This window comes from Taudactylus pleione, unplaced genomic scaffold, assembly GCF_031769625.1.
Source record: "Taudactylus pleione unplaced genomic scaffold, aTauple2 ptg000296l, whole genome shotgun sequence".
Classification (NCBI taxonomy): Eukaryota; Metazoa; Chordata; class Amphibia; order Anura; family Myobatrachidae; genus Taudactylus; species Taudactylus pleione.
Window position 1 is genome coordinate 1,191,583 of NW_028284698.1, and position 15,569 is coordinate 1,207,151.

Genomic DNA, 15,569 nt, shown 5'->3' on the forward strand with positions numbered 1-15,569 from the left:
GAACATCTACCTATTGTTTCCTGCAACATTACAGTAACTGTTTGTGTGAAAGGTGTAATCCACTGGCGTAATAGACTAGGAACATTGTAACATATATTCCAAGTAATTCCCGGGAGTATAAATGATAAGTGTCAAAGTCTACTAGTATATAAATGGTTGGACCTTACATTTATATTCTCCAGCAAATCAATCCCTTTGCAACCAATTATATTTCTTTTTTACCGAAATAAAGACTCCCATCCTTAGTTTCCTAGTCTTATTAAATTAAGCTGATGCTTCTTCATATATTGCTTAAAACCCATGAGGCTCTGCCATCTTTACATTGCAGGGTGGGAGTAGGGTCATGTATGTCATGTATACCTTTATGGCATTTATAAAGTTTATAAAGTTGTTTTCAAAGGAATGTGTTCACCTTGGTAATCGATGTAGACTCTTATGTGTTACAGTGCTAAAGATCATCATGGATTTTGCACAAGGACATCCAACCTCTCAAGCATGTCTTTAGTGTGGGATTCTAAAAAGTTTCTAACTGTGATAATCTTTTTTATTTATTTTTTTTATATATTTCTTCTCCAGTTAATGCTGATTGATCCGGTGCATCATGCAGTGTTTGAATATTCTTAAATGTATATAAATGTATGTAAATGTCCCTTGCATCACACAAATAATAACCCAAAAGATTTGAAGAGGGTGGTGATACACCTGGCACTTATTTAGACACACTCCATTCTATAAAATTGAGTGTTTGAACACGGGATGCAGGTCAGGATACCCCGACACTTACATCCCGACATGGGACTAAAGATAGGCGTTGAAATCCTGATGCCTATCATTAGCCCCACTGCGGAATCCTGACACACGGAATACCAAACTAAGGTATGCCGGGTGTCTTAGCATCTAGCTGCAGGGGGGGGAGGGTTAGGTTTAGGGACCCGCGGAGGGACTTAGGGTTAGGCACCCCCCAGGAGGGTTAGGGTTAGGGTAGGGGAAGGGGGTGTTAGGCTTAGGCACCACTAGGGGGGTTATGGATAGGCACCCCCTGGGAGGGTTAGGTTTAGGGTGCGGGGAGGGGGCAGGTTAGGTTTATGCACGGGGGGAGGTTATGGTTAGGCACTAGTGGGGGAGGTTATGGTTAGGCACCCTTAAGGGAGGGTTAGGGGGGGAGAGGGGAGGGTTAGGGTACTTACCTTAAGCTATCAGGATTTTGACCCGCTGGGGTGCCGCTATCTGTATTTGATCCAGCGGTTATACAGCCACCGTCATTACATACTGATTCCTTTCAGCATATTTCTTACATCTATCAGTAGCTCTCTTGTAGCTCTCATATATAGATCCTTTAAATATTAAGGTGAAAGCAGCAACATCTTTAACAATGTTTGTGTTTTCATTTGTCAAAAAGCTTATATGACAAATTAGCAGCAATATTAGAATAATGTCAGTCGATTAACTTCAACTTCAGTACATTTAGATCATGTATTTGTTGAATTCATGCTCCCGTGAATAGTTGCATGAATACTTTGTTTTACTGACTACACAGATGTGACCCACTCATAGCAGCATTGTGTCACTGTGCTAGGAATATGATTCATAAAATGCCCACTGGAAAGCTTAGTTCTTTTGTACGTCATTCCCCTGTGACGCACTTGTGGTAGAGCTCTGAACAATGTCCTGATGGTTTATAAATAAATGGTAGGAATAAACAGAACTATTGCAAAATAATTATGAAGATACTGGGGGGTAAGTTTATTAAAGTGAGAGATTTTAGAAGTGAGTTTTAGAAGAGATGTTGCCTATAGCAACCAATCAGATTCTACTTACCATTTAACTAGCACCTTCTAGAAGATAATATCTAGAATCTGATTGGTTGCTATGGGCAACATCTCTTCTAAAACTCACTTCTAAAAATTCTCACTAGTAAATTTATTCCTGGGTATCTATAGAAAAATTGCAAAAGTACAATTGTTGTCATTGAAATGTATTTCCCATTGATTTACAAGCTGCGAAATATGGAATATGGTATTTTATGTCCATATGCTTTTAACCTTCATAACTTAGTAAATACTAACTTTTTAAATTAATATTTCCACCATTTGTTATCAGTATATTTCAGAATTCCAACCATTATTATCATGTAAGGTAGCATCACTTAGAAAAATAATATATAATACAGCAATACCGCATGTTTTCGACAATTGCACCTGAATTAGCGCATATAAGATTCCTTGGTCACATCCCAGAAGCAATACTGCTCTCTGGGCCTTATTCATCACTGCACGTATGTGCAATGCTGAACGCAGTTTTCCAACGATCAGGATCTGTGTGTGTACAGGACACGTTCTCCGCATGGGCAAAACAGGTCCTGCGTGATCGCATGCAGCCCCTGCTATGCCTCTGCCTGACTGACTGAGGGGGTGAACAGATTGAAGTGAAAACTACTGACTCTGAAAGAATGATTCTTGGATTACACTGTGATACAAACTTAAAGGCCACACAAAGAGCACTTAAGAAAAACTGGCCGCTGATTACTACGGATCCAGCATTTAAACGCCTGAAAAACAAGACTCCCCTACAGAGTGTGAGCAGGGGTCGTAACCTAAAGGATTTCTTGCTGAGATCAGATATGCTCTCACAAATGATGAATCATTTGTGATACAGTCGTATGTCAAATGTAAATCAACATACGTTGTATACGTACTGTATTGTAGGTGCAATTTAATGTACGTTGGCAGAACCTCACGATGTTTGAAGGTGAGATTCCTCGAACACAGAAGGAACATTATACGGGGATCTTGTACACATGGCTTTTCTAAACATTTTGTAGAATCACATGGTAAAAATCCCAGTGGAATATCTTTGATAGGGATAGAATGGATAAAACCCACTTTGAGGGGAGGTGATAGATTTAATAGATTGTGTCTTAGGGAAAATTTCTGGATACATAAACTTGGGACCCTAGTACCCGAGGGACTGAATGAGTGTATAGAATTTGATCCCTGAACCATCGATTTATTCCAGAATTGTGCCGATTGATCCCATGGTCTTTGTTTGTAATATTTCTATTATGGAATCCAAATCCTGTTCCTATGTTCCTATCGTGTTTTCGATTGGTTAAATTTTTAAGTTTTCTACTATTTTTAGTACATGTCATGAATTTATTTATACATCGATGTTATCTGGTTTTGTGTGGGGTCTATGTGGTGATTTGCCCTCATTTAAATTTACAGATAATTATTGTTGTTAATAGTGTACGATTTATATTATGCACATAATCTGTCATATATAATGTCTAGTTATGGCCAACTATTTTATTCAGTCATTATTTAGGTATTTTTCATGAGATAATAACTTTTTATAATAAGTATATACTGTTTTTGGTCCCTTTTGCAATAGTAATTTTAATATTCTTTTAATTTATTTTTCTTATTTATAATTTATAATTAAACCCTTTTTTTTTTTTTTTTTTAATTTATTTATTTTTTATTTATTTTATTTATTCTTCTTGTGTATATAATTTTTTGATATAATGTAGTTATATTACATAAGGTTTTTCATTTATATGTCTCTCACGTATCTACCTATTTATTTGTTCAATTCTATTTCCATATTGGGTATAATTATCCTTACACCTGCAATCATTCAAGCAGGTATATAAGGAGCATTTGAAGTCAGTAGCCACACCTTTTTGAGAAAGTCACGTGAACGTGACGAAACGCGTCAAAGGGCTTCCTGACTTTTTACCAGTGTCTACCATCTCAACACCCGACTGTACCTGACGCTACACATAGCGGTACACTACACTCCGGTTATCCTGACTAGGACCAGGATGTTCTATTGCCATCATTGTTTCTTTTAATAATTTTATATGTGCATTTGGCCATGTCATTTATATATTAAATATTGTCATTATTATTATTATTTAGCAGCGCTCGTCCAGTGTGTGTTTTTTGTTTGGTATCTATTATTGGAATTTTCACAGTAGGTTCCATCTGGACTTGCAGCGCAGTATTATTTTACATATATGTTTTATACTTTTTCTAGGGGGGACTAGTTAAGCGCCGTGTTTATATATTTTTTTCGTGAGATCAGATATGCGTCCACAGAGTCCAGGGAAAGAAAACTAGTTGTCACAAAACAAAGGTTGTTATAAATGCCTGGAATGCATGCCGCGTAGATGCTTAATTACCGGAAGGTTTTTCTGTCACCCTCACAGTGGACGAATAATCTCTTTGAAACACTGGCTCTCATGCCATCTTGATCATCTGATCTACTTCCTCACATGCCCATGCGGGCTGATGTATGTGGGGAAGACGATAAGGAACGTATGTCTCAGCACCATTCTTCCATCCCCCTTGCATACGGCATGGGTTCCACTGACAAACCAGTCGCATTACACTTTTTGAAAGAACACCACCAAATAACTACTTTACGTTATATGATAATTAACTGGATTCCTCTACTAATTAGAGGTGATGATCGGGACCTATTGCTATTGAACAAAGAAGCTAGGTGGATCCACCAGCTGGACACTGCGGCCCCGAAAGGCCTGAATGAGATAAACCCTCTAAAAACATTTCTATGATTGTCGGCACATACAATACTCCTTCCAGAACAATTTTTGTTTAAGACCTTTTATAAGTTCATAAAAATTTTCTATAATATATATATTGTGATGACTTGGGGTAATTAGCTCAGTAGGGGGGTGAATTTGTGCAGTGTCTAAGGTGCTTAATCAGGATCCAACACAGCTTTTGGGTAAATAAATGGAAATGGTGCTTTACTTTCAGCATAATCATTTGCAACCCAAATGAATAGAAAATAATAAATACCTAGCCCCTATTTAGGGCAACTACCTCACTTCTTCGCCCCTAACTATAACGGTGCAGCTAATCTGCTAACAAAGTTTCTTAGTGTCAAAGTCCTTGTCCTGTCTCTGACCGGTATTTTCACAGGCTCCAGCCTACTCATGTGCTGAAAATGTCTGCCACAGCCTCACAGTCTGGCCTCCCAGCAGAGTAACATACACAATCTGTGAAGTTTTTGAGTTCTCCCTACCTCCAGTAGGTCTGTACCAGGCTTCCTTGCCACCAGTAGCTTCCCAGCTCACACTGGTCTCCAATTGTAGCCCCACCTAGACTGGACACACAGGCCCCAGCCTGTTCTGACTGCAGAGTCTTGCAGACTGACTCTCTCTCACTACAGCCCATAGGTGTGGCAAAACTTAGTATTTCTACCCTGTGTGGGCGGATCTCTCCTGCCCCACACAGAATATGATGCTCACCAGCGCCATCTTTGGTGATACTGCCACATATCCCCCTCCCCAGCTTTAAATCCCTGGGTTCAGTGACATGGGACAAGGCATTTTCATGATGATGTCCCTCTTCACTCTCCTCATGAGGGAAATCCACCGCATCCACAGTCATACAGACTCTTGTGATCATCTTCCATGTTCCAGAGTTTATCTTCCTCCTCACTTTTTTTTTCACTTTATGGTACCATTTGTACTCTTTGATTTCTTTGTGCAGTACTTGAGGCTCATCCCTGGGTGCCACGTTAGGCATTAAGAACTTGAAGTAACTTTTCCCAAAGTGACATAATTCATAATTGGCCAACTTCTGCTTGTCACATCTTTAACCTTCAGCCTTTAAATACTGTTTTGGCTATTGGCATACTTCACTGGCAACTCAACTTCTTCCAAAGTGCCACCCTCACCCTGAGAGTCACTAGCATCACAATTTCCAAGCTCTCTCTCTGTAGATTTCTGTACATCCTGTACCTTTGCTTCACGGGACTTGCAATCATCATCTGTATTCGTCACTTCACTTCAGACACAGTTTTGCAATCTGGACCTGTTCCCCTTTGGGAGGACTTCACACCCTCAGCTATCACTGTAAACTGAAAGACACTGCAAGGTACTTCACCCCCTTTTGCAAGACAGTCTTTCAGAAAATTTCCCATCTTTGATACTTATGTCCTTTCTTGGACACTGTGACATTTAATGAGGACATCTTCATTGTGAAATTGCTGCTGACAAACACAATACTTCTGGAAAATCTTACTTTGTTCAAGCATCCCACTGCTCATCCGCTGCTCATCACACAAGACACTCTGCATCGGCAGTATATCACTCTGCACATCAGCCTTTTCAGGATCAAGCTGCAGCAATCGTCACCTGTGTTTATGCACTTCCATCACACTATGCTCAGTAGAGACATCAGATGCCATTTTGGGTCCAGAATTCAAACTTAGAGCTTCATCCAGCTTCCCCTTCTTTTCCCACTACCATGTGGAACATTTTCTGAGCCACAGACAGCTGCTCTTCAAGCTGGGCAATTTTCACCATGGCGCCTTTCAACTTGCTCTCCGACTGAAGAAGATTGCTGTCCACAACTTCAAATTCAGCAAGTCTCAACTTTTGTACAGCTATTTGAGACTTGCCACATTTAATTCACATTACAACTCCAGTTCTTTTGTATTCCTCTCGATTTAGAATCTTTGCAACTGGTCCTGTGTACTTAGCAGACACTTCTCAAGGTTCTCACTCTTTTCTTGCAATTTCCAAGCCATGCCATGTGCCTGGTTAAGTTCTCTCTCCAAAGCTTCACTGTGCTCTACTGTGTCATACAGCCTTTTCTCCAGAAATACATTTCTTTCCTCAGACCCTCTGAAACTGCTCTAGCTGCATCTACTTTGGATTGGAGAGTTTGTACTTGCACCTTACAGCTGATTTCAACACGGACAATCTCCATCTCTTTTTCTTCATGGTTTGTCTCCCACTGAGCACGAGTCTGTAGCATCTGGAGATATTTTTCTTTTTCTTCACAAAACTTTTCAGCCAGAGAACTTTTCTCCAATTTGCAATCTTTAATCTTTACTTGTGTGGACATAATTAGAGTCTTTTTTAATTTAACACCAGAGTCAGATCTGCCAATTTCACTTGCATGTGCTCTGCATCACCCCTTCTGTCTCTACAGCCAGCACCCCTTCTGTCTCTACAGCAAGCACCCCTCCTTTCTCCTCAGCCAGCACCCCTTCTGTCTCTACAGCCAGCACCCCTCCTTTCTCCTCAGCCAGCATCCCATCCGTATCTACAGCCAGCACCCCTTCTGTCTCTACAGCCAGCACCTCTCCTTTCTCTACAGCCAGCACACCTCTGTTCTCCTCAGCCAGCACCCCTTCTGTCTCTACAGCCAGCACCCCTTCTGTCTCTACAGCCAGCACCCCTTCTGTCTTTACAGCCAGCACCCCTCCTTTATCCTCAGCCAGCACCCCTTCTGTCTCCTCAGCCAGCACCCCTTCTTTCTCCTCAGCCAGCACCCCTTCTGTCTCCTCAGCCAGCACCCATTCTAACTCAACAGCCAGCACCCCTTCTGTCACTACAGCCAGCACCCCTTCTGTCTCTACCGCCAGCACCCCTTCTGTCTCCTCAGCCAGCACCCCTTCTGTCTCCTCAGCCAGCACCCCTTCTGCTTCCTCAGCCAGCACACAATCTCCTTAGCCAGCACCCCTTCTGTCTCCTCAGCCAGCACCCCTCCATTCTCCTCAGCCAGCACCCCTTCTGTCTCTTCAGCCAGCACCCCTTCTGTTTTTACAGCCAGCACCCCTTCTGTCTCTACAGCCAGCACCCCTCCTTTCTCCTCAGCCAGCACCCCTTCTGTCTCTACAGCCAGAACCCCTCCTTTCTCCAAAGCCAGCACCCCTTCTGTCTCTACAGACAGCACCCCTCCTTTCGCCTCAGCCAGCACCCCTTCTGTCTCCTCAGCCAGCACCCCTTCTGTCTCCTCAGCCAGAACCCCTTCTGTCTCCTCAGAGAGCACCCCTTCTGTCTCCTCAGCCAGCACCCCTCTAGTCTCCTCAGCCAGCACCCCTTCTGTCTCCTCAGCCAGCACCCCTTCTGTCTCCTCAGCCAGCACCCCCTCTGTCTCCTCAGCCAGAACCCCTTCTGTCTCCTCAGCCAGCACCCCTTCTGTCTCTACAGCCAGGACCCCTTTTGTCTCTACAGCCAGCACCCTTCTGTCTCCTCAGCCAACACCCCTTCTGTTTCCTCAGCCAGCACCCCTTTTGTCACTACAGCCAGCACCCCTTCTGTCTCCACAGCCAGCACCCATCCTGTCTCCTCAGCCAGCACCCCTTCTGTCTCTACAGCCAGCACCCCTTCAGTCTCTACAGCCAGCACCCTTCTGTCTCCTCAGCCAGCACCCCTTCTGTCTCCTCAGCCAGCACCCCCCTTTCTCCTCAGCCAGCACCCCTTCTGTCTCTGCAGCCAGCACCCCTTCTTTCTCCTCAGCCAGCACCCCTTCAGTCTCTACAGCCAGCACCCTTCTGTCTCCTCAGCCAGCACCCCTTCAGTCTCTACAGCCAGCACCCCTTCAGTCTCTACAGCCAGCACACCTCCTGTCTCCTCAGCCAGCACCCCTTCTGTCTACTAAACCAGCACCCCTTCTGTCTCTACAGCCAGCACCCCTTCTGTCTCCACAGCCAGCACCCCTCCTTTCTCCTCAGCCAGCACCCCTTCTGTCTCCTCAGCCAGCACCCATCCTGTCTCCTCAGCCAGCACCTGTCCTGTCTCCTCAGCCAGCATCCCTTCTGTCTCTACAGCCAGCACCCCTTCAGTCTTTACAGCCAGCACCCTTCTGTCACCTCAGCCAGCACCCCTTCTGTCTCCTCAGCCAGCACCCCCCCTTTCTCCTCAGCCAGCACCCCTTCTGTCTCTACAGCCAGCACCCCTTCTTTCTCCTCAGCCAGCACCCCTTCAGTCTCTACAGCCAGCACCCTTCTGTCTCCTCAGCCAGCACCCCTTCAGTCTCTACAGCCAGCACACCTCCTGTCTCCTCATCCAGCACCCCTTCAGTCTCTACAGCCAGCACCCTTCTGTCTCCTCAGCCAGCACCCCTTCAGTCTCTACAGCCAGCACACCTCCTGTCTCCTCAGCCAGCACCCCTTCTGTCTCCTCAGCCAGCACCCCTTCTGTCTCTACAGCCAGCACCCTTCTGTCTCCTCAGCCAGCACCCCTTCTGTCTCTACAGCCAGCACCCCTCCTTTCTCCTCAGCCAGCACCCCTTCTGTCTCCTCAGCCAGCACCCCTTCTTTCTCCTCAGCCAGCACCCCTTCTGTCTCCTCAGCCAGCACCCCTTCAGACTCGACAGCCAGCACCCCTTCTGTCTCTACAGCCAGTACCCCTTCTGTCTCCTCAGCCAGCACCCGTTCTGTCTCCTCAGCCAGCACCCCTTCTTTCACCTCAGCCAGCACCCCTTCTGTCTCCTCATCCAGCACCCCTTCTGTCTCCTCAGAGAGCACCCCTTCTGTCTCCTCAGCCAGCACCCCACCTGTCTCCTCAGCCAGCACCCCTTCTGTCTCCTCAGCCAGCACCCCCTCTGTCTCCTCAGCCAGAAGCCCTTCTGTATCCTCAGCCAGCAGCCCTTCTGTCTCCTCAGCAAGCACCCCTTCTTTCTCCTCAGCCAGCACCCCTTCTGTCTCCTCAGCCAGCACCCATTCTAACTCGACAGCCAGCACCCCTTCTGTCTCTACCGCCAGCACCCCTTCTGTCTCCTCAGCCAGCACCCCTTCTGTCTTTACAGCCAGCACCCCTCCTTTCTCCTTAGCCAGCACCTTTTCTGTCTCCTCAGCCAGCACCCCTTCTTTCTCCTCAGCCAGCACCCCTTCTGTCTCCTCAGCCAGCACCCATTCTAACTCGACAGCCAGCACCCCTTTTGTCTCTACAGCCAGCACCCCTTCTGTCTCTACCGCCAGCACCCCTTCTGTCTCCTCAGCCAGCACCCCCTCAGTCTCTACAGCCAGCACACCTCCTGTCTCCTCAGCCAGCACCCCTTCTGTATACTCAACCAGCTCCCCTTCTGTCTCTACAGCCAGCACCCCTTCTGTTTCCACAGCCAGCACCCCTCCTTTCTCCTCAGCCAGGACCCCTTCTGTCTCTACAGCCAGCAGCCCTTATGTCTCTACAGCCAGCAACCTTCTGTCTCCTTAGCCAGCACCGCTCCTTTCTCCTCAGCCAGCACCCCTTCTGTCTCCTCAGCCAGCACCCCTCCTTTCTCCTCAGCCAGAACCCCTTCTGTCTCCTCAGCCAGCACCCATCATGTCTCCTCAGCCAGCACCCGTCCTGTCTCCTCAGCCAGCATCCCTTCTGTCTCTACAGCCAGCACCCCTTCAGGCTTTACAGCCAGCACCCTTCTGTCTCCTCAGCCAGCACCCCTTCTGTCTCCTCAGCCAGCACCCCCTCTTTCTCCTCAGCCAGCACCCCTTCTGTCTCAACAGCCAGCACCCCTTCTTTCTCCTCAGCCAGCACCCCTTCAGTCTCTACAGCCAGCACCCTTCTGTCTCCTCAGCCAGCACCCCTTCTGTCTCTACAGCCAGCACCCCTTCAGTCTCTGCAGCCAGCACACCTCCTGTCTCCTCAGCCAGCACCCCTTCTGTCTCCTCAGCCAGCACCCCTTCTGCCTCTACAGCCAGCACCCTTCTGTCTCCTCAGCCAGCACCCCTTCTGTCTCTACAGCCAGCACCCCTTCTGTCTTTACAGCCAGCACCCCTCCTTTCTCCTCAGCCAGCACCCCTTCTATCTCCTCAGCCAGAACCCCTTCTTTCTCCTCAGCCAGCACACCTTCTGTCTCCTCAGCCAGCACCCCTTCTAACTCGACAGCCAGCACCCCTTCTGTCTCTACAGCCAGTACCCCTTCTGCCTCCTCAGCCAGCACCCCTTCTGTCTCCTCAGCCCGCACCCCTTCTTTCTCCTCAGCCAGCACCCCTTCTGTCTCCTCATCCAGCACCCCTTCTGTCTCCTCAGAGAGCACCCCTTCTGTCTCCTCAGCCAGCACCCCACCTGTCTCCTCAGCCAGCACCCCTTCTGTCTCCTCAGCCAACACCCCCTCTGTCTCCTCAGCCAGAAGCCCTTCTGTCTCCTCAGCCAGCACCCCTTCTGTCTCCTCAGCCAGCACTCCTTCTATCTCCTCAGCCAGCACCCCTTCTGTCCCTCAGCCAGCACCCATTCTAACTCGACAGCCAGCACCCCTTCTGTCTCTAGTGCCAGAACCCCTTCTGTCTCTACCGCCAGCACCCCTTCTGTCTCCTCAGCCAGCACCCCTTCTGTCTTTACAGCCAGAACACCTCCTTTCTCCTTAGCCAGCACCCCTTCTGTCTCCTCAGCCAGCACCCCTTCTTTGTCCTCAGCCAGCACCCCTTCTGTCTCCTCAGCCAGCACCCATTCTAACTCGACAGCCAGCACCCCTTCTGTTTCTACAGCCAGCACCCCTTCTGTCTCTACCGCCAGCACCCCTTCTGTCTCCTCAGCCAGCACCCCTTCTGTCTCCTCAGCCAGCACCCCTTCTGCTTCGTCAGCCAGCACCCCATCTCCTTAGCCAGCACCCCTTCTGTCTCCTCAGCCAGCACCCCTCCTTTCTCCTCAGCCAGCACCCCTTCTGTCTCCTCAGCCAGCACCACTTCTGTTTTTACAGCAAGCACCCTTTCTGTCTCTACAGCCAGCACCCCTCCTTTCTCCTCAGCCAGCACCCCTTCTGTCTCCTCAGCCAGCACCCCTTCTGTCTCTACAGCAAGAACCCCTCCTTTCTCCTCAGCCAGCACCCCTTCTGTCTCTACAGACAGCACCCCTCCTTTCTCCTCAGCCATCACCCCTTCTGTCTCCTCAGCCAGCACCCATTCTGTCTCCTCAGCCAGCACCCCTTCTGTCTTCTCAGAGAGCACCCATTCTGTCTCCTCAGCCAGCACCCCTCCTGTCTCCGCAGCCTGCACCTCTTCTGTCTCCTCAGCCAGCACCCCTTCTGTCTCCTCAGCCAGCACCCCCTCTGTCTCCTCAGCCAGAACCCCTTCTGTCTCCTCAGCCAGCACCCTTCCCTCTCTACAGCCAGCACCCCTTTTGTCTCTACAGCCAGCACCCTTCTGTCTCCTCAGCCAGCACCCCTTCTGTCTCCTCAGCCAGCACCCCTTTTGTCTCTACAGCCAGCACCCCTTCTGTCTCCACAGCCAGCACCCCCTCTGTCTCCTCAGCCAGAACCCCTTCTGTCTCCTCAGCCAGCACCCCTTCTGTCTCCTCAGCCAGCACCCTTTTGTCTCTACAGCCAGCACCCTTCTGTCTCCTCAGCCAGCACCGCTTCTGTCTCCTCAGCCAGCACCCCTTTTGTCTCTACAGCCAGCACCCCTTCTGTCACCTCAGCCAGCACCCCTTCTGTCTCCTCAGCCAGCACCCCTCCTGTCTCCTCAGTCAGCACCCCTTCTGTCTCTACAGCCAGCACCCCTCTTTCTCATCAGCCAGCACCCCTTCTGTCTCCCCAGCCAGCACCCCTTCTGTCTCTACAGCCAGCACCCCTTCTGTCTACTCAACCAGCACCCCTCCTTTCTCCTCAGCCAGCACCCCTTCTGTCAACTCAGCCAGCACCCATCCTGTCTCCTCAGCCAGCACCCCTTCTGTCTCTACAGCCAGCACCCCTTCAGTCTTTATAGCCAGCACCCTTCTGTCTCCTCAGCCAGCACCCCTTCTGTCTACTCAGCCAGCACCCCCCCTTTCTCCTCAGCCAGCACCCCTTCTGTCTGCTCAGCCAGCACCCCTCCATTCTCCTCAGCCAGCACCCCTTCTGTTTCCTCAGCCAGCACACATCCTGTCTCCTCAGCCAGCACCCCTTCTGTCTCTACAGCCAGCACCCCTTCAGTCTTTATAGCCAGCACCCTTCTGTCTTCTCAGCCAGCACCCCTTCTGTCTACTCAGCCAGCACCCCCCCTTTCTCCTCAGCCAGCACCCCTTCTGTCTCTACAGCCAGCACCCCTTCTTTCTCCTCAGCCAGCACCCCTTCAGTCTCTACAGCCAGCACCCTTCTGTCTCCTCAGCCAGCACCCCTTCAGTCTCTACAGCCAGCACCCCTTCAGTCTCTACAGCCAGCACACCTCCTGTCTCCTCAGCCAGCACCCCTTCTGACTCCTCAGCCAGCACCCCTTCTGTCTCTCCAGCCAGCACCCTTCTGTCTCCTCAGCCAGCACCCCTTCTGTCTCTACAGCCAGCACCCCTTCTGTTTTTACAGCCAGCACCCCTTCTGTCTCTACAGCCAGCACCCCTCCTTTCTCCTCAGACAGCACCCCTTCTGTCTCCTCAGCCAGCACCCCTTTTGTCTCTACAGCCAGCACCCCTCCTTTCTCCTCAGCCAGCACCCCTTCTGTCTCTACAAACAGCACCCGTCCTTTTTCCTCAGCCATCACCCCTTCTGTCTCCTCATCCAGCACACCTTCTGTCTCCTCAGAGAGCACCCCTTCTGTCTCCTCAGCCAGCACCCCTTCTGTCTCCTCAGCCAGCACCCCTTCTTTCTCCTCAGCCAGCACCCCCTTTGTCTCCTCAGCCAGAACCCCTTCTGTCTCCTCAGCCAGCACCCCTTCTGTATCTACAGCCAGCACCCCTTTTGTCTCTACAGCCAGCACCCTTCTGTCTCCTCAGCCAGCACCCCTTCTGTCTCCTCAGCCAGCACCCCTTTTGTCTCTACAGCCAGCACCCCTTCTGTCTCCTCAGCCAGCACCCCCTCTGTCTCCTCAGCCAGAACCCCTTATGTCTCCTCAGCCAGCACCCCTTCTGTCTCCTCAGCCAGCACCCCTTTTGTCTCCTCAGCCAGCACCCCTTCTGTGTCCTCAGAGAGCACCCCTTCTGTCTCCTCAGCCAGCACCCCTCCTGTCTCCGCAGCCAGCACCCCTTCTGTCTCCTCAGCCAGCACCCCCTCTGTCTCCTCAGCCAGCACCCCCTCTGTCTCCTCAGCCAGAACCCCTTCTGTCTCCTCAGCCAGCACCACTTCTGTCTCTACAGCCAGCACCCCTTTTGTCTCCACAGCCAGCAACCTTCTGTCTCCTCAGCCAGCACCCCTTCTGTCTCCTCAGCCAGCACCACTTCTGTCTCTACAGCCAGCACCCCTTTTGTCTCCACAGCCAGCAACCTTCTGTCTCCTCAGCCAGCACCCATCCTGTCTCCTCAGCCAGCACCCCTTCTGTCTCTACAGCCAGCACCCCTTCAGTCTTCATAGCCAGCACCCTTCTGTCTTCTCAGCCAGCACCCCTTCTGTCTACTCAGCCAGCACCCCCCCTTTCTCCTCAGCCAGCACCCCTTCTGTCTCTACAGCCAGCACCCCTTCTTTCTCCTCAGCCAGCACCCCTTCAGTCTCTACAGCCAGCACCCTTCTGTCTCCTCAGCCAGCACCCCTTCAGTCTCTACAGCCAGCACCCCTTCAGTCTCTACAGCCAGCACACCTCCTGTCTCCTCAGCCAGCACCCCTTCTGACTCCTCAGCCAGCACCCCTTCTGTCTCTCCAGCCAGCACCCTTCTGTCTCCTCAGCCAGCACCCCTTCTGTCTCTACAGCCAGCACCCCTTCTGTTTTTACAGCCAGCACCCCTTCTGTCTCTACAGCCAGCACCCCTCCTTTCTCCTCAGACAGCACCCCTTCTGTCTCCTCAGCCAGCACCCCTTTTGTCTCTACAGCCAGCACCCCTCCTTTCTCCTCAGCCAGCACCAATTCTGTCTCTACAAACAGCACCCGTCCTTTTTCCTCAGCCATCACCCCTTCTGTCTCCTCATCCAGCACACCTTCTGTCTCCTCAGAGAGCACCCCTTCTGTCTCCTCAGCCAGCACCCCTTCTGTCTCCTCAGCCAGCACCCCTTCTTTCTCCTCAGCCAGCACCCCCTTTGTCTCCTCAGCCAGAACCCCTTCTGTCTCCTCAGCCAGCACCCCTTCTGTATCTACAGCCAGCACCCCTTTTGTCTCTACAGCCAGCACCCTTCTGTCTCCTCAGCCAGCACCCCTTCTGTCTCCTCAGCCAGCACCCCTTTTGTCTCTACAGCCAGCACCCCTTCTGTCTCCTCAGCCAGCACCCCCTCTGTCTCCTCAGCCAGAACCCCTTATGTCTCCTCAGCCAGCACCCCTTCTGTCTCCTCAGCCAGGACCCCTTTTGTCTCCTCAGCCAGCACCCCTTCTGTGTCCTCAGAGAGCACCCCTTCTGTCTCCTCAGCCAGCACCCCTCCTGTCTCCGCAGCCAGCACGCCTTCTGTCTCCTCAGCCAGCACCCCCTCTGTCTCCTCAGCCAGCACCCCCTCTGTCTCCTCAGCCAGAACCCCTTCTGTCTCCTCAGCCAGCACCACTTCTGTCTCTACAGCCAGCACCCCTTTTGTCTCCACAGCCAGCAACCTTCTGTCTCCTCAGCCAGCACCCCTTCTGTCTCCTCAGCCAGCACCCCATTTGTCTCTACAGCCAGCACCCCTTCTGTCTCCTCAGCCAGCACCCCCTCTGTCTCCTCAGCCAGAACCCCTTCTGTCTCCTCAGCCAGCACCCCTTCTGTCTCCTCAGCCAGCACCCCTTTTGTCTCTACAGCCAGCACTCTTCTGTCTCCTCAGCCAGCACCCCTTTTGTCTCTACAGCCAGCACCCCTTCTGTCTCCTCAGCCAGCACCCCTCCTGTCTCCTCAGTCAGCACCCTTTCTGTCTCTACAGCCAGCACACCTCCTTTCTCATCAGCCAGCACCCCTTCTGTCTCCCCAGCCAGCACCCCTTCTGTCTCTACAGCCAGCACCCCTTCTGTCTACT